This window comes from Theobroma cacao, chromosome 5 (genome assembly GCF_053813885.1).
Source record: "Theobroma cacao isolate CCN51 chromosome 5, ASM5381388v1, whole genome shotgun sequence".
Classification (NCBI taxonomy): domain Eukaryota; kingdom Viridiplantae; phylum Streptophyta; class Magnoliopsida; order Malvales; family Malvaceae; genus Theobroma; species Theobroma cacao.
This window is the reverse complement of record NC_142643.1, coordinates 35660204-35679600: the sequence shown is the minus strand read 5'-3', so window position 1 is coordinate 35679600 and position 19397 is coordinate 35660204. Positions and strand designations below refer to the sequence as shown.

Below are 19397 nucleotides of genomic sequence, written 5' to 3'. Positions count from 1 at the left end.
TGCTAGACACGTAAGTCCAGCCATTATTGTTTTCGTCAGTTTGATGATGTAACCCTTGGTTAATTTTTAAATTACTATTATATAATTCTACCAATTTTTTATTAATTAAAAAAAACCTCCCTATTCGGGGAGCATTAGTGCTCCCTTGGGGTGGCTCCCTAAAGGAGCACTGGTGCTCCCCTCTTTTAGGGAGCACAGATCAAAGCTCCCCTTCACCAGTGCTCCCCTTTCTTGGGGAGCTGGGGAACACCAATCGGATATCCTTATTTTTTTAAAAATAATATAATAATAATTTTTTAAATTAATAAAGAAAGCAAAAGGTATTTTAGTCCTTTCATAATCCATGTTAACGGTGTTTGCACTCTTGGGGTGGAGTGTCCATTTCGAAGACTAATGAATTCGTTTGAAATTTCAATTAAAACTTAAGGTGATGAGGGTATTTTATCCTATTTTTTATGCTAAAGTTTATTAAGGTTTATTAGAAAATAATTTAGGGCTAGTATAAATAACCCATTTAAACTTAGCAATCCATTTTCTTTGAGAGAGAAAACAAAAGTTAAGAAGAGAATCTCACAAGCATCTCTGTGTAATGTGTAATAACATGTTTGGTACGAGGAATAGCTAAGTTATTCCCCCTCTATTCCCATCTTTTTTTTCCTCCTCATTTGGTTAATAATAGTCTCAAGGAATAGTTATTCTTGAATATTAGCTATTCCTCAAAATAAGCCCAAAGTCATGCTTAACTAGACCAAATCCTCCCATGGTATTTGTCATTCCATGGTTAAGGGAATAACTTTAAAAATTGAAAAGATTAAAATATTCCTTATAAATGTAAAAAATTACAACCTTAGATATATAAATACCTTCTTTTTCATCTCATTTTTCCTTCTTATTTCTCTCTCTTCTCACATTCACGCCTTTCTCTTCCATTCTTAGATAGTTATTAGTACGTAAAACTTTTCTTTGAAATTTTCTTTTGCTTTTTCTGTTTTGAATGTGACTTTGTCATAATAATCAAAAAACCAAATTTCAGTATGATTTGATAAATTGATATATTTCTCATTTTTTTCATATAATTTGGATTACATGATAACTGCTTTATAGCATAAGCAGCAGGCTATATTTAGAAAGAAATCAACAACAATTATAAACATGATTTCAGGCCAAGATTGTTGATTGTATGATCCCAATAATTTATCCACGAAATCTTCTATTTACATCTCATATCAACACTCCCTCTCAAGTTAGTGCATAAATGTCTCTAATGCTCAACTTGTCAAGTGAGTTATGAAACATTTTGCTTGGAACTGTTTTTGTTAGGATGTTTGCCAACTATTCTTCTGACCTCAGAAGCGGGAAACGCATTATTTTGCTTGAAGTTTTTCCTTGATAAAGTGTTGATCTACTTCAATATGCTTTGTTCGGTCATGTTGAATTGGATTTTTAACAATCTCTATATCTGATTTGTTGTCACAAAACATGTTCATTGCTGAGTTGGATGAATGACCAATCTCTGACAATAGTTCCTTTAGCCAAAGTAGTTCACAAAGCCCCTTAGCCATTCCTTTAAACTCAACCTCTGCACTAAATAAAGCAACCACCCTCTACTTCTTCTTCCTTCAAGTGACTAAATTGCCTCTAATAAATGTGAAGTATCCTAATGTAGAATTCTTGTCCATGACACTCTTGGCCTAGTCTACATCTGTATAGCCAGTAATATCCAAGTGGTTATGTTTTTTAAACATGAGTTATTTCCCAGGGGATGTCTTCAAGTATCGTAGGATTAAGATTACTATGTTCATGTGATCTTCACTTGGATTGTGCATAAATTGACTTACTAAGCTCGAGATGTAAGTAGTATCTGGCCTTGTGGGGGTTTGATTTGGGTATTCACTTAGTCCATGATTTTGGATTATAAAAGTATTGGTCTGTTTTCATTTAAGCATTCCCATTTCGGCTAATAAGTCAAGAATATATTTCCTTTGTGAGAGAAAAATTCCTTGGCTAGACCGAGCTACTTCTATTCTTAGAAAATATTTTAGTCCTCGAGATTTTTCATTTCAAACTCAGCTACTAGGTACTTCTGCAAAGTTGTAATTTCCTCCTCCTCATTCCTTGTGATTATCATATCATTGACGTAGATTATTAAAGTTGTCACTATTCTTTCTCGATACTTCAAGAACAAGGTGTGGTCGACATTGCTTTGTTTAAAACCATGCTTCTTCATGGCTAACCTGAGGCGTCCAAACCATGCTTTTAGTGATTGTTTTAAACCATATAGTGCTTTTTGTAGCATGCACACAGTTCCAACTTGAAAAGCAATAAATCTCGGTGGGATGTCTAGGTAAACTTTTTCTTCTAGGTCGCCGAGTAAAAAGGCATTTTTCAAATGGAACTGGTGTAGTGGCCAGTACAAGTTAGGTGTTAGTGATAATACCACTCTAATTGTATTTAGCTTTGCTATTGAGAGAAAGTTTCTTTGTAGTTTACATCGTAAGGTTGAATGTACCCCTATGCTACAAGTCTCGCTTTATACCAATCTATTGATCCATCTGCCTTGTATTTAATGGAAAACACCCACTTGTACCCTACTACTTTTTTTCCTTCAAGTAGTGGGATTAGTCTCCACGTATTCATGTTTTTTAATGCTATCATTTATTCATTTATCACTTGGATCCACTTTGAGTCATTCAAGGCTTTTTGTATTGTGCTTGGAGTGTGTTCGGAAGATAGTTTGTCCACAAAGGCTTTAAGGGGTCGTGACAGTCTTCGTGTACAAACGTGGTTGGCAATAGGATACCTTGTCCTCGTTTCTTCATGATTTGGAGAATATTAGCGTAATGACTTGCCATGATTATGTCTGAAAGGTAATTCATAGCCAACAGATTCATTAGTAGTGTGGTCAAGATAGAAATTTAGGGATTGTACCTCAGAGTTGTTTGGTATTAGAGTATGAGGGAGGAGAAGTTGTTTTCCTTTGGTAGATTGCTTTTGCTTACTCTGTACATCTTTAGTGGACTTCTCTTGGTCACTCATTGAATCGATAACATTATCTTCTTTCATTCTTGTTATTGCCATCATTGGTTCAATGATTTGAACATTTTCATTTTTTTCAAGTCTTGATTAAGTCTGTACTGCTTCTTGTGGTTGAGCTCTATTGGATTCCATTTTCCCATTGGTAATACCTTCAAATCTTGGCCAGCCTTTCCACATATTTTACTTTTCACAAAATAGCTCCATCTGAAGAGAAAAATGGCAATTTGATTTATAAAAAAACATTTTAGACTCTATAAAGGTAACATCCATAGTGATATAAAGGCATATAATTGTAGGATCATAGCACTAGTAATCTTTTTTATGGTCTTCATACCCTAGAAAAATACATCGAACAGCATAAGGATGAAGTTTGGTTCACTGTGTTTTGTGAATGTGCACAAATGTTGCACATCTAACTATCCGAGGTGGAAACATCCAGATTGAGTGTAATTGCGCGTGATGAGCAAGAGCTTGTAATGGAGTTTCAAAGTTTAAGACTCAAGATGGCATTCGGTTGAGTAAGTACATGGAGGTTATAACTACATTTGTTCAATATTTTTTTAGTGCATGGGTTGTTGCCAATAATGCTCAAGTCGTTTCAAGAATATGCCTATTCTTCCATTCCGCAATGCTGTTTTATTTTGGAGTATCTGTGCAAGTAGTTTCTTGATATAAACCACACTCCTGAAAATATTGTCGCAATTCATTGTTATCATATTCTTTGCCATTATTAAATTGAAGAATTTGAATGTTGCTTGAGAATTGAGTTTTGATTATGTTATGGAAAAAGCAAAAATAGCAAACACATCACTCTTATTCTTCATCAAATAAAGCCAAGTCATGCGTGTGCAATCATCTACAAATATCATAAACCATCTAATGCCAAAAGAGATTGTGATAGAGGCTGGCCCTCAACATCTGAATGGATTATCATAAAAGGTTTTCTTATATTTTTTAAAACTAATAGGTTATGGAACACGGTGACTTTTAGCCAAAATGCAAGTTTCACAATGAAATAAAGATTCATGTAAAATTGAAAACAAACTTGGAAAAAGAGGCTTTAAGTATGAAAAGAATGGATGTCTTAGTCGGTAATGCCATAACCAAATTTGTTTTTCGTTGTTATTGATTCCATGTTCAATGTTTGTCTATCCAAGACTAAGATTATCCATATAATACAATCCTTCTCTTTTAGTACCACAATTAATAATCTTTTTGGTAAAAAGATCCTAAAAAAAAAAAAAAACTTAGGACACATTAGTGCGCAATAGTTTAATTCTTCAGTGGCTTGGTTGATAGATAGTAGGTTATTAGAAAGGGATGGAACTAGCAAAGCATTTAGAAGTGAAAAAAGAAATGGTCAAAGTGCCATTTTTCCTACCTCTGTCACTAGGTATGTTACTCTATTGGCATTGGTAATGCATGTTCGTTTTGGTTGGCTTGTCTCAATGAAATTTTGCTAATCAAATGTCATATGATCAGTAGCTCCTGAATCAATAATCCAACTTTGATTACTTGGGTTATTAAAGGCCATTGTTTTATTCGCTGTAGTAGGTAGTGAGTCCTTTTTTGGTATGAGGGACAATTATAGTTTGGTAAATGCAGCAGTTGAAGTATCTCCAATGTTTATGAAGACGGCTCGACCAACATCACAATTTTTTTTTTTTTACTTTGAGTTCATGCCACTATTCTGGATATCCGTGTAACTTAAAACAGATGTCTTTGTTGTGCTTTGCATTCCCATAGTGTATGCAACCTCATTTTTTTACTTGTGACCTTGGCTTTGTTGACGTATTTGGTTTCCCATTACATACCAACTAAAGTGAATTTGTTGTTGTCACTTCTGTCTTTTTGAGATCATAATTGCGCAGTGCACATTATCTTCTTTTGTCAACATATCAGATTGCCTTAAGTCTTCTCAACAAACATGTGCATAGGCTTGTTCTACTATGGGAAACGATTAAAGTTAAAGCATATCACCTCGAATTTTTTCAAGTCGATCATCTAGCACATGTAGAAAGGTATAAACTCTATCTTCTTGTAAAATAAAGTTCTATTTCTGTATATCAAATTCGCACTTCATCTTCATCGAGTTTGGTCATCAAAAATCAATCCCTCACCACAAGCATTGAAGATTGTTGCAATACATCTCAATAGATCTTCCACCTTGTTTCAGCCTTGTCACATTTCTTTTGAGATCATAGAGTTGTGAAGTGCTAGTTGCATCAAAATACATCGTAGCAATAACGTCTAAAACTGCTTTCACCTTTGGAAATCGAATATAATTGCTGATTAGTTTTAGATTCATTAGAGTTGATTAACCAACCTTTCACTATTGCTTTTTCTATCCTCCATTTCTTGAAAGTAGGATTTGTCTCATGTGGTTATGGAAAATCCCCATTTATGTATCCCAGTTTGTGTTTGCCCAAGATATACATCTCCACAACTTGGGACCAAAGTCCATAGTTAGTATTGTCAAGCTTGATGATAATCGGTGCAATAAGAGATTCATGACTTGTCAATGTTGGTGTTTGTTTCATCATTTAAGATAGCTTGGATGTCAAGCCCCACCTTATAAAATACTTGTCATGTCATTCATATGATTGACAATATGCTTGCATACTTGGAAAGCCCCGAAAGAAAAATCTTTAAAAGACGACAATATACCAAATGGTACAATTAAGTTAATTTAAGCCTCGAACTAGATCAAATAGAGAATTTAAAATGAAATTAAGAATATTAAAGTCCCAGAATGGTTTAATATGGTGATTCGGAGTTCGAAGATCAATTTGGAGTCAAATCGAAATTTTCACTGTCTAGGGGCAAAATGGTCATTTGCCACCTAGGGACACAATGGGAATTTTTAAAAAAGATTTTTTTTTGTCCCCATTTGACTTATTGGAGTATGATTTGAGTATTGGAGTATGATTTAAGGTTTAGAAGTGAAAAAATTTAATTTCGGTGATTTCTAGAGTGTAGGGGCAAAATCGTAATTTTACCACCTATTGACAAAATTTGAGATTTTGAGAGAATTTAGATCAAATTTGACAAATTGGAGAATGGTATGAGTATAAGGGATGAAAAATATGTCTATGGGTAATTTTTCAATTTTTGGGGTAAAAATGTAATTTTTGACTTTTACGAGGGCAAAAGTGTAAATTTCAAAAAAATTACACCACCAAGACTTTGGATAAGTCTGAGAATTTTATCTGAGCTATGGATATGTGGGACAAGTGTATGGTGAAAATTTGGAAACAAATGGATGGCTAGAATTTAAGGAATTAATAAAACAAAAAAAATGAATAAAATAATATTATATTATTTTAGCCTTTAAAAAGGTCAAAATTTCCAGAATTCTCATCTTTTTCAAGCCGTCCAAACCAGGAGAGAAAAAGGGGAAAAGAAATAAGAACCCTAGCTGAAAAATTTGGAGAAAATCAAGAGAAATCAAGAAATCAAGCATTAAAAAGGTAAATTTCATTGATTTCCTTGTGATTTTCACTACCCATGCATTTTTTCTCATTTCCATGCAAAATTAGAAAGTGGGTATGGACACCCATGCTGGTCAAACCTCCATGGATGAGTTTTGAGCTTGAGTTTTGGTTGATTTTAATTGAATTAAGTGATTTTAGTTAGGTTATATTGAAATATAGCAAAAATAAGCTAGAGAAATAATTTTCTCCCATTGAAACCCATTATGCTGAATTTTTTAGGGGAATATTGGCTGCTGATCTTGATGTTTATTTGAGGAATTATGATGAATTATGAGCCTAGAAAAATAATGAAAATTTTCGGAGCAAAAATACGAATTTTTACCCACTAGGGGTATTTTCGTAATTTGCTACCGAGACTGATAATTTACACCACACTGAGGGACATTAAGTCAATTTGGGTGCAATTGAGGTATAGAAATTGAAAAAAATTAATTGGGAGTTTAAACGGACGCATATATTGATATATCAAGTAAATGTCCGAAATAGGCTAACACCGCGTTTAGGCAAAATTTAGACATTTTTGCATTCCATATCATGCATTAGTAGTCTAAATTAGTTTAATTTTAATTTAGTACCAATGTGGTGAATTTTTCGATTTTGTACTGTGTCAAGGTGGTGAGTCCTCCGATAAAGGCAAGGGAATTGCACCCGATGACCAGTAGTTTGAGTATTTCAAAAATCCCCATTCTAGGCACTGTGAGTAACCTTACCATCATTTTAATTATCTAAAGTATGTCTTTATTTAGTTTTGGTGAATTTTATGAAAATAAGTTTAAATGGTAAATTTTTATGTTTTGCAAACAAAATGAGTTTAAATGAAAATATTTTATAAATTGTCTTAAAACGAAATAACGATTTTGAAAATAGAGTAATTGGAGACCATTTGTTATGAATTAAATTTATTATTTGAATCGAATGGCTTATGACAGTATTTGTATGAATGGCTGAATTGATATTTATGTTGAAATATATAAAATATATATTTAGCTTTGAAAGGCTGTGAATTGCAATAATAGCCATATCATGTTATCGAATTTTATTGTATGGTGGGTTTGACTTGCTGCAATGGGCTGAGTTCTGTGGACTAGCCTATTAGAGGGGCACGAAATCTTGTTATATTTTTACCTCGGTTGGAGAGGCGAGTAGGGTAACTCCCGAGATATAACTTTTAGAGTTCACTTCACGCCAAACCACCATGTGAAGGGGAACTCGGCCAACACCAAGGAACGACTATATTTTCAAAATAAAAACATGACTTTCTAATAGCCTTGGCGGACTCAGTTGGGAAAGCTCTCGGCCAAGGTATCTCAGATAACTGAGTATGATAATAATTTTTTGCATGAGCCAAGCTTTTTAAGAAATTCATAAGTCATACTGATTACTTGCTTTAAATAAATTGATATCATTTGGTTGAAATAAGTTGAAAGATGATAAATTACAGTTTGATGAAATATTTTAATAATCTCCTTTTACTCTACTTTAGATATTTTGAGTGATGTTTGTTTACTCACTGGGATTTTATAATCTCACCACCCTTCTTTCCACCCATTTCAGGCTCAGAATGGATTGTAGATAACTGATATCGCTGAGGATTACAATTGAACTTACCACATCCAAAAACTGTAGGTTCATTTCTTTTGATACTTTTGATCATTCGTGGGCCCACGTGTTACTGTAAATTAAATTCTATACTTTGGTTATCTGCATTACGGTATGTAGGAATTTATTTTGCTTTTAAGCTGTAAAAATTATTCATGCAGTGTTCTTAAAATATTATTTTATGGGAAAATTGAATATTTTATTTAATACTTTTATTTTATTCTAATAGTCATAATTCCATTTTAAACGAATGTTTTAGACATCCAAAATTATTTTTGATTATGAAATATGTGTTTTTCACTTACATACTATATTTTTAACTGATTTTGAGATTTTTGAGATAAATGACCAAAATACCTTTCTGAGATGAAAGTTATTATTTTATTTGTTTAAGTTGGAAACAGTTTAAAATCTTTTAGAATATGGTATTTGGCAACAGTTACCCATAGGGGAAATGTTAAGCTGATATTAAAGCTTTGCGGGGTTTCGGTTGACATTTCGAGTAATGAATGTCGATCGAGAAGTCGTGACGGTTGTCACGGGCTCGATGGGAGTTTCGGGTTGTGACATTGGATGTTAAGTCTGTGAGTAGAGAATCCTTAACTCTTACTTGGAATTTGCCAATTGAAGGAGTTTGGTCCTCCATTCTTTCAACCTCTCATGTTTTTCCTCTCTTTTCTTTTTGTTATTTTGCAAAAAAAAAAAAAAATCATAAGGTCTTCGGATCTATGCTCTGATACCATGATAAAATGATATATTTCTTATTTTTTTCATATAATTTTGATTGCATGATAACTGTTTTATAGCATGAACAACAGGCTATATTTGGAAAGAAATCGATAACAACTATAAACATGATTTTAGGCTAAAATAGTTGATTGTATGATCCCAGTAATTTCTTCACGAAATCTTCTATTTATAACTTATGTCAACATGATTGCATGTCTAACTTGAACCACACTAGTAGTTTCCCCTAGCCATGCTATAGTTCTAGCAGATGTGATTATGATCTTAAGAACAAAGATTATTAAAATGTTAGACTGAAGATGATAGTTTTTTTTATTTCCAGTTGATCCATAGGCTTTTCTTTTGGTTTTTTCTTTCTTTTGGATAATTGGAAGTTTCATTCATCCAAAACAAAAGCAAAATAAACTACTACAATCAAACTAGAAAACTACTACAAGGGACAAGCATAGAGAAAAGTCATTCATCAGATTGGTTCAAAGCAGAAAGAGCATCAACTAAGTAATACTTAAGTTAAGGGCTTAGGGATGCAGGTAAGGGGCATGACATGGGAAAACAAATGCACTAAAAGAATTTATCGGTTTCTATGCTTGAAGGAGTGATGTCTATTCTTTTCATACATATTAATCCCTCTTCGATATTAGTCCATAACTCAACTGGTGTTTTCACTGTAATCATCAATATAGGTTTTAATTTATTTATTTTATAAAATTCCACCAATTCCTGCTTGTTGCTTCTTGGTGAGTGGTGTTGTCAAATTTTCATGCAAGTGCATGTTATCGCAAACAAGTAATATAATATAAGTAAAGTATCGTTCCCACAAGGATTTGTTTTTATATTTTCACTAAATATTAAAATTTTATAACAAATCAATTTTCTTTAAATAACTGGAAATTACAAAAAAAAATTAATTAAAATGAAATTAAAATAAACACTAAATTAACAAACAGAAATTAAATATGCTTGAGAAAGACAATAGATTAAAGACTTAGGATTGTGGGTTCATTCAATACTTCATTTGATATTAGCTTCTTTTATTATTTATCTTTCCTAGGTGGTTTTACTAACCTAAAATCCAAAGCTATGTACAAGTTTTCGTCGAGATGCTTGCACAAATACCTAACCTAATTAGTTCACTATATGTTTATAGGAATCAATTAAATTAAGTTCATTAATCTAGTGTCCTAATTTTTCTATGTATGGCAATTAGCGTATGTCTACCTAAATTGCGAATCAAATCCCTTAAGTGACGTGAACATACACTATTCAAATCTTAGTTCAATCTAAAATCTCTCTGTTAAGTTTCAATTAGGTTCGCACATCAATTAATTGTTGATTAGTCAAGTAAAGGTATTAAGCTTTTCCAAAAAAAATTAAAGGCATTAAGAACATATATGAATAAACAAAACTGTACATATTCATGATAAATAAAAGAGAAGCTAATATTCAAACAATATGTTGAAATCCATAATAATTCTAGAAAAGCAAATTAGTTCATGATATCTAAATAAAACAATATCCAAAGAAATTTAGCCATGAATTCAAAACAAGAAAATAAGTTTAACACAAAAGAGAGAAAACAACTAATACTGAAGCCTTGTGGATCTTGAATCTCTCTTAATTGCTTTCAATTTCTTGCTTAATTCTTAGCTCTAATTTTCTTCTTATTTTTCAAAAAAACTGTTGCCATCATCTCCTCTTGAATGCTCTGAAAATGTCTTTTTTATAGGTTCAAGTTAATCTAATGTCCATATTTCTATCAAAACTTTTATTTTTGAAAAATAGCAAGACATCACGACCATGCTTCCTTGGCACGACAGCACCGTGGCTACATTTGTGCCTGTGACGCTCTAGCTTCGGGAGTTTATATGACACACCTCAACTGTCCAACGTCACGACCATGATCTTCCCAGCATTGCTGCTTTAACTTCCTCAACGCTACAGCCTTGAGTAACTCAAGGCCGCGACCTCTAGTCAACATGCTGCATTGTGCAAAACTACATCCATCCATCATCTTCCAACATGATTTTCACTTTGATCGAATGTAAACTAGTTAAAGTGGTAAACATGAAAGTTGTAGCCTGTTCTCTTAGCTTTCTAATGGATTAAGAATCGTATCAATTGGACTTCTGTAGCTCAAGTTATCTTTGAAATATAGCAACATTTACCAATGAAGCATTCACCATTCTTGTGCGATTTTAACTCAAATGCATCTTTTTCATCAAATATACAAAAAACCATGAGAGAAATCAACAATAACTCTTTTTAAAGTAAAATAAAATAAAATAAAATAAAATTATATTAAAATAACTTAAATTAACTATTTAACATGTAGTCTAACTTAATCTAAAAAGATACTTAAAATGTTAAAATCTGAGCAATTTATTTATTTTATAGTTTGACATTGTTTTGAATGCTTGAAAGAAGGAATTGACTCTACAAACATGATGCATTTAAACTAAAAAAAAAATAAAAGCGATTTCTAGATGCCAATTTCTTTTTTACATGAAAGTATGAGGTACAAGTGGCCTTTTTCTGTAAGATATCTTGAAAGAGGCTTTACAGTTGGTACTTTGATATTTAGCTGAAGTATTTGGTACTCTAATTGTCAAAGTCCCCATTTTACCTTCATATTTCTAATTTCTCCATTACCAGCAATTTCTGACAGTCTCATGCTCTTTCCATTGTCTGGCTTATTTTCTCAACCCAAGGCTCTCTTTCTCGCAGGCTTTTCCTTTACCCAATTGATTTCTATTATAGCTTCTTCTGATTTGTGGCAGGTATAATTCTTAATCAATTAGCTTCCAATCCCCGTTGGCTTTTACTTTGATTTCTTCATAGATAAGAATGCAATCATTGTGATGATTGGATCTCTTTGATTTTTGAGCTTTTTTATGTGTTAGTCTATTTTCGATCTTCAGTTCATAAGTTTGTAGGACCAATTGCAAAGAATTATTGGAGTGGGAGCTTTCAGGGATAAAGAAGCTATGGTGGTATCTTTCCAAAAAAAAAAAGAAAAGGAAACCATGGTTGTCAGTTGGCCCAATGTTATCCTAATTTTATTGATAAAAAATACATGGTTTTCTTCAAACAATATCTAGCTCATAATCCAGAAAATAAGTAGAGAGAGGGAAAGAAAGAGATGGAACTCAAATATTTTAGCCATAAACATCCTCTGATGTTAATCCAAAAGCAGATGCATGCACCGACTGCAGATTCAACCTCTGGTGGAGAAGAAGAAGAAGCAGCATATTGCTTTCTGTGTGAGGATCGAGTAGAGGGTCCTAGTTACTGCTGCAACGACTGCCAGTTTTATCTTCACAATACATGCGCGGAGTTTGAGTTACACCCTGAGATCAATCATCCTTTCCACCCCAAACACCCTCTCATTCTTCGACCAAAACCACCACATCGTGTTGGTATATACCTATATTGGTTTTGTCACACGGGTCGTCGGGGATTTGGTTATCACTGTGCTTCTTGTAATTTCAGTCTCGACGTCAATTGTGCTTTGTTTCAACTATCTATGATTGGAAATTTTCCGAAACTCGAACGTTTAATCCGCAAGCATCCATTGATCTTTATTGAAAAGCATAACAGGAAAGACCGTGGGGATTGCATCGGATGTAAGGAACCATTATCATTTCCGATTTACAGATGTTTGGATTGCTACTTTCACCTTCATAAGGAATGTGCTGAGCTGCCCCTTGAGATTACTCATACCTACCACCGCAAGCATCCTCTGACACTCTTGGCAGATCCATCAACTCATCCAGGGAAATGTTCTTGCTATTTGTGCAAACTAACATTCAAGGGATTTGTTTATCACTGCTCTATTTGCAAGTTGGGAATTAGGGTTGCAGATGCTTTTCCCCTGCGCATGGTTACAGTTACAAGTCATGAACACCCATTTACACTTGTAAGGAGTAAAATAAATTCATTTGTGATTTTTGTGGTATAGATGGAGGCCGCAATCCTTATATCTGTACTACATGTGACCTTATGGTTCATAAGGATTGCATTTCATCGACATTGCCACACACCATCAAAATAACACGACATCATCAAGGAGTGCAGAATTTGTCACGAAGAAGTGAATTTAGATCATGGGAGTTACTCTTGTTCTGTTTTTTACTGCAATTACATTACTCATGTGCGCTGCGAAACCGATACAAGCATTTGGGATGGAACAGCTTGGGTGGAAGACAAAGATGAAGTACTACAAGAATCTACAAATTTGATCACTGTTCTTAAAAAAATGAGTGTGGGAGAAGATGTATTAGCGACAGAGATCAAACATGCCTACTTTTAGCGGTGAAGTCCAAGTTGTTAACAACTGTGATGGGTGTATGAGGCCTATATCAGCCCCTTTTTATCGTTGTGAGCAAGGTGAGTTTTTTCTCCACATGAACTGTGCTGAGTTGCCTAGACAAAAGCAACACCTAAGTCGCACGCACCTGCTTACACTCACGAATGATGAGCTTGCATATTGTTGGGCTTGCCATCGACATCACCAAGGATTTAGCTATAAATGCGACAAAAAATATTGTGACTTTAGTGTTGACATTACATGTAGTTTGCTATCAGACACCTTGTGGCATCCAAGTCATGAACACCTACTTTTTCTTGATCACAAGTATTCAGGAGACTGTAGTGCTTGTCAGAGTCCTATATCATATTCTTATAGGTTAGGAGCATATAGATGTAAGCATTGCAAATTCGTCTTAGATTTTAACTGCATTACATTGCCAAATACAGCTTGGTACAAGTATGACAAACATCATCTCACTCTAAGATATCATGATAATTCTGATCCTAGTCAACATTTTTATGATATTTGTGAGGAAAAAAGAGACCCAAACCACTGGTTTACTACTGTGCAGATTGTGATAACTCTGTTCATCTTAAATGTGTTTTTGGGGATCTCCCATTTAGCAAGCTTGGTAGCACATACAGACACCGTGATCATCCACACCCCTTCACTTTTGTCAAAAGGATTTGGGACTGTCCTTGGTGTAGTGTATGCGGTAAGCTTTGCAATGGACAGGCCCTTGAATGTAAAGAACCTGGATGCAACCTTATGGTCCATTGGGAATGCAGCTGGTCTTTAGAGTATAAAAAATGATATTACATCCTAGTGTTGATCAAATATAGAGGTCACAAGCCAGGGTACCTGCACATACCCAATTTATCAATTACTGCTCATGTTTTTTATTTATATCTGTTTGTCAATTTGGTTTTTAGTGTCCATTTTTAGATCAAACATGACTTTGCAGCCATGATTGGAATCCATAAATAGTCTTATCTCCTTTGTGATGTTTTTATTGGATCTTTATTGCTAGTAGTTCTCATTGGAACACTTCATATCTACTGATCTTTGTTGAGCTGGTCAAGGATGTACCAAATTAACATTGCTTTCCAGTGTTGAGTCAAAATCGATTGCTTTCATCAGTTTCAGGATCTATCGGCTTAAATTGACTATAATTCGTTATTTTCATGGTTTCCTCTACCTTCTACAGAAATTACTATGCATTTCAATTCAGGTAATGACGGCCCAAACTAGTATTACTTTGTTATACACTTGCTTTATCAGGCAAGATGGGAAATGCAGTGCATGAGTGAGGGAGAGGCTAATAGCATTCCCCTAACAAATAACCTGCTAATCATACTCTTCACTCTTTCTTGAGCAACTTGTCAATTGTTTAATCTGACTTTTCAAAAATAAATCTCATTCAAAAATATTACTATAGCATTTCAAATAGATCTGATTTGGCGAAAGGGAAGATTTCATTGAATTATTTGTAATTTAAAAAAAAAAAAGAAAGAGATTGAGAGAAATTTAATGACAAGTAAATGAAGATGTTTTATCTAAATTTATCAAATAGTTTTTCTAACTCTTTTTTGTCATTAAATTTATCAAAAATTATTTTAAATTTTATTTATAGTATTCTTTTAAACTAACATTGCATTAAAACTGAGGGAGAGATATATGGGAATAAAAATCACCTTCATTCCTACCTTCATACTTGAAAGCTCCATGCCCATTTTGAAAGCTCTCCCGACTCCATGTGGGATAAATTTTGCTTTGGACATACATTAATGAGAAGGATGTCAACTGTGGAAAAGTGAAATGTGGTCTGGCTTTCTAAATTGCTATTTAATTTATAGAATATGAAGATTTCAAAGATTATGAATTTCTTTCATTTATGTTTTGCAACAACCTCAGCTTTGGGTGTTAATACTTGTTATGCAATGTTCCATCATAGCCAGACGATGATTCCTTAAACTGTAAGGGCAGATACCAATTGAATAGAAATGGCTAGAATCATTCTCAACATGGGCACAATGTCTGTAAGAAACCATGATATATCGAAAGAAATATCTTGTGGAAAGAACAACAATTCAAATGATCTAAAAATATTAATAGTACAGAGTATTTATATACCCGAAGTGAAAGAAAGAGTAAAGCTGTTATAAAAGGAGGGAAGTAAACTAACTAAAAATAATTTTTAACAATCAACTAACTTTTTAACTAGAGTAAAACTGTAAAATATAAAATAAAGTTAACTTTCGCAGCAGATGCTCCTAGTTATTAGAAGTCATGTGAGTTTCACGTGTCCACTTCTTTTTACTTGGTTTCATTAACCAAGTCTTTATTTCTGACTTCTTGATGTTGCATTTATTGCCTTCATTTAGATTGATACTCCCCTTCAAGATGAATGTTCATGGCGGAGCATGAATGTCATGAATATTCATCTTGTGTAATAAACGGTGATATTGTGTTGGTTGCAATGCCTTTGTCAACAAATCTGCAGTTAATGATCCAGTAGAAATATACACTGGTTCAATCAATCTTTCAAGCACCTCTTCCCTAATAAAATGGTGGTCCATATCTATATGTTTTGTGCGCTCATGAAACACTGGATTGCGACATATATGAAATGCAGATTGGTTATCGCAATAAAGTTTGACTGCTGCACTCCGTTTAATGCCTAAATCAGATAACAAGTATTTTAGCCACATGATTTCATAGCAAACTGCAGCCATTGACTTGTATTCAGCCTCAGTTGAACTGCAAGCAACCACTGATTACTTTTTGGATTTCCAATTGACCAATGAATCTCCTAAGGATACACAATACCCTGTAACTGATTTCCTTGTATCACCACAACCAACCCAATCACTGTCTGAGTAGGCTAATATGCTTAAATACGAGTCTGCCTTCATGAATATCCCTTGTCCTGGAGCTAACTTAAGATACTTCAATGGCCCATAAGCTGCAGACATATGTTCTTGCTTTGGTTTTTCCATAAACAGAGATAAAACCTGAACAGCATAGGAAATATCAGGTCTTGTGAATGTTAAGCATAATAGTTTGCCTACCAGCTGCCTATATCTTGTTGGATTATCAACCTCCTTTCCATCAACTGCCTTACTAAGCTTATGACTATAATCTATTAGAGTAGTGACTGGTTTAGTACCAAGCATCCCATATTCATCTAAAAGATCCAATGTATATTTTTTTTGACAAATAGAAATGCCTTTTGGACCCTTAGCAATCTCGAGTCCTAATAAATACTTCATTGTTCCTAGGTCTCTCAGCTGGAATTATGAACTCAGATAATTCTTAACTTGATCTGTCAACTGAACATTATTATTGGCAATTACTATATCATCAACATATACTACTAAAGCATTGAAATCACTACTGTATGATGTCATGGTGGACAAGGAATAATTTGCATATGATTGAGTTAATCCATATTTGAGTAATGAATCTGTAAACTTTGTGTTTCACTACCTTGAGGCCTATTTCAACCCATAAAAAGATTTATGCAACTTACACACCATTTTGGAACCAAGTGGATACTCCCCCTTGATAGAATAACCTTCAGGAAGGTCCATATAAACTACTTCATCAAGATCACCATTTAAGAATTCATTACTGATATCTAACTAGGACAAAATCAGTCATTTTGCAGTTGCAAGTGCCATAAAAACTCTCACAGCTGTTTGTTTGGCAACTGGGCTGAAAGTCTCTTGATAATCAAACCCTTCTACTTGATTATACCTTTTTGCCACCAGCCTTGCTTTATACCTTTGTACAGTATCATCTGCATTCATTGCAACCTTGAACACCCATTTACAACCAATGGCATGAGAATCTGAAGGTAAAGGTAAAATACTCCATGTAGCATTATCTTCTAAAGCTTGAAGTTCACATTGCATGGCATTTCTCCAATGAGAGTACTCAACAACTTGGTCATATGTATGAGGTTCATACACTTGACATAAGCTGGTAGTAAAGGCTTTATGTGCAAATGACGAGCATAAGATGACAAAAAATTGGTAATTGGATGAACTGTGACATGATGTAAAGTGGAAGGTAAATCAAGTCGATGAACTTCAAGGTATTTTGGAAAATGCTTAGGCCTGCTACTCTTTCTAGGAAATTGAATAACATCAGTAACAGGATTAACTAGTGCAGAAACAGAACTTGCAAGACTATGTTCAAGGACAAGTTTAATTGAATTTTGAGGTATGTAAATGAATTTTGATGAAGAACCAGTTTCAGATGATGGAATAAGTGTACATGGAGATCTTTAAGAAGAAGAATGAAGATTTGGAGCAAAATTTACAATGTCAGGAGTTTAAATATCAAAATCAAAATCATACACACCAGGTGTTTGTAGAAATGAATGATGATTAATGATATTTTGTGTTATCTGGCAAGGAAATTTATGCTCATGCAAAACAATGTTCCTGGATACAGGAAACTTATTTGCATTGATATCATACACTTTATACCCTTTAATACCACTTGGATACCCTACAAAGACACATTTAACAACTCTTTTATCAAATTTCCTTCTGTTTTGAGTTAAAGTAGATACAAAACATTAAAAGCATAAATTGCAAACAAAGCAATGGAATGAGAAGAAAATTAGATAAGCTTAATAATTTAAGCAAAACATTGAACTTGTAAAGGGTGCAGAAAAAGTGTAAATAACATTACTAAGCAAGAGAAAATCAACATACTTCATAATATAAGAGGAGTGCTGACTTTGAGATCTTGCGAGAAATCGAGTAATAAACTGCGAAGAAAAGACAAGAATAAACGTGAGCATGTTGTTTGAGAATAAAATTGATCATAAGTGATAAATCACACATGAATATGTATGTATATATATATATGTTTGCTTTCTACTTTATATATTGAAATAATTTGAAAAGATAATGAAAACAGAAGAATGAAACCGATTAAAAAAATGATTGAGGGTTATAACAATAAAAATGTATCAATTAATATAGACAACAAAAAGAAATAATTTAGACTGAATATAAAGTAAATAGATTACTCTAAGAAATCAATTATTTGTTCAATGAGGTAATTAATTCATTGGAAAACAAAATTCTAGGCTAATCCAGTTTCCAAGGTATAGTCACAGTCTCAAGACAATGACCCACACATATATGCTCTGCACTGCAAGCAACAACAACCTTTACTAATTAATTTGGTCCTTCTCACTGATTGCACTTTTAAGCTTTACTTTCCTTCTTTTTTGTCAGGTCAAGCAATCCAGTAATCTTTGAGATTTGCTTTTTCTTTTATTTATATCTGTCCAATATCAAAATATAGTTCAAGGTATGTCAAATTTTTGTCATAATTTTATTACTATAGTATGAAAATTGAATCTTTAGTCTGTAAATTTTTTGCAATATTTCATATTCATTCTCAATTTCAAATTTTTTATTTTTCATCTGTAACTTAATTTTGAATTTATTTCAGATCTATTTACTAAAATATAAACATAATAAATATAGAATATCTATTAAAAATGAAATATTTGAATAATTAATTATCCTAAAAACTTACATAATATATTTTGATGTGTATAGATTATATTTTAAAAACTTAAAAATTTTAAATTATTAAATATTAGTCCATGTATCTCTGTGTGTGCGAAAATATATATATATTTATATTATATGATCTTTTTTACTTATTTGCTAAAATAATGGGGTAAAAGGTGGTGGTTAAAACCATCAGATAAAAAAACTTATTGGTATCAATTTTATTTTGAGAATTTTTTAATCTTATTTAAGCCGACATGCCATTACAAGTCTAAAGCCAACTGCTAAAGATTCCCCATGACATAAAAAAGTTGGTTTGGGCAAAAGAACTGCACAATTAGTGACTGTTAGTAGCTACAAAAAAACTTAGGCGGCTGATCCAAGAAAGACCAATGTTACTTTGTTATTGTTTTCTCTTAATTCCCTTCAATTTTTGTCGTAAAGTACTTAAGAAAAATTGTTCACTACTTTGCCTATCATAATACAATGCAAAGGCATTTTCACTCAAATAGAACAAATCAAAAAAAATAATAAAAGACAATTATAGGCCAAAAAGTCTGAACAATACCATCCAAAAGTCCATTTAAACAAATAATAGATGCAGGAAGAAAAGCGAATTTTTTGAAAATTATGAATAATGTAACTTAACTTTATATAAATTATAAAATT

The 19397-nt window shown here is 33.1% G+C and overlaps 1 long non-coding RNA gene and 1 pseudogene across 2 annotated transcripts in view; one reads left to right on the top strand and one right to left on the bottom strand.

Annotated features, from left to right (window-relative positions):
* Window positions 1–11445: 11445 nt before the first annotated feature.
* LOC18599013 (uncharacterized) lies at window positions 11446–14324 on the top strand (annotated as a pseudogene). Its single transcript, XR_016026162.1, has 2 exons — window positions 11446–11653; window positions 12070–14324. The product of XR_016026162.1 is annotated as an uncharacterized LOC18599013 (transcript).
* A 2313-nt stretch (window positions 14325–16637) lies between these two features.
* Window positions 16638–19397, bottom strand: part of LOC18599010 (uncharacterized) — a 30011-nt gene continuing 27251 nt past the window's right edge. The window contains exon 2 of the long non-coding RNA XR_001927737.2: window positions 16638–17968. This is a non-coding gene — a long non-coding RNA (uncharacterized LOC18599010). The remainder of the gene's footprint in view (window positions 17969–19397) is intronic.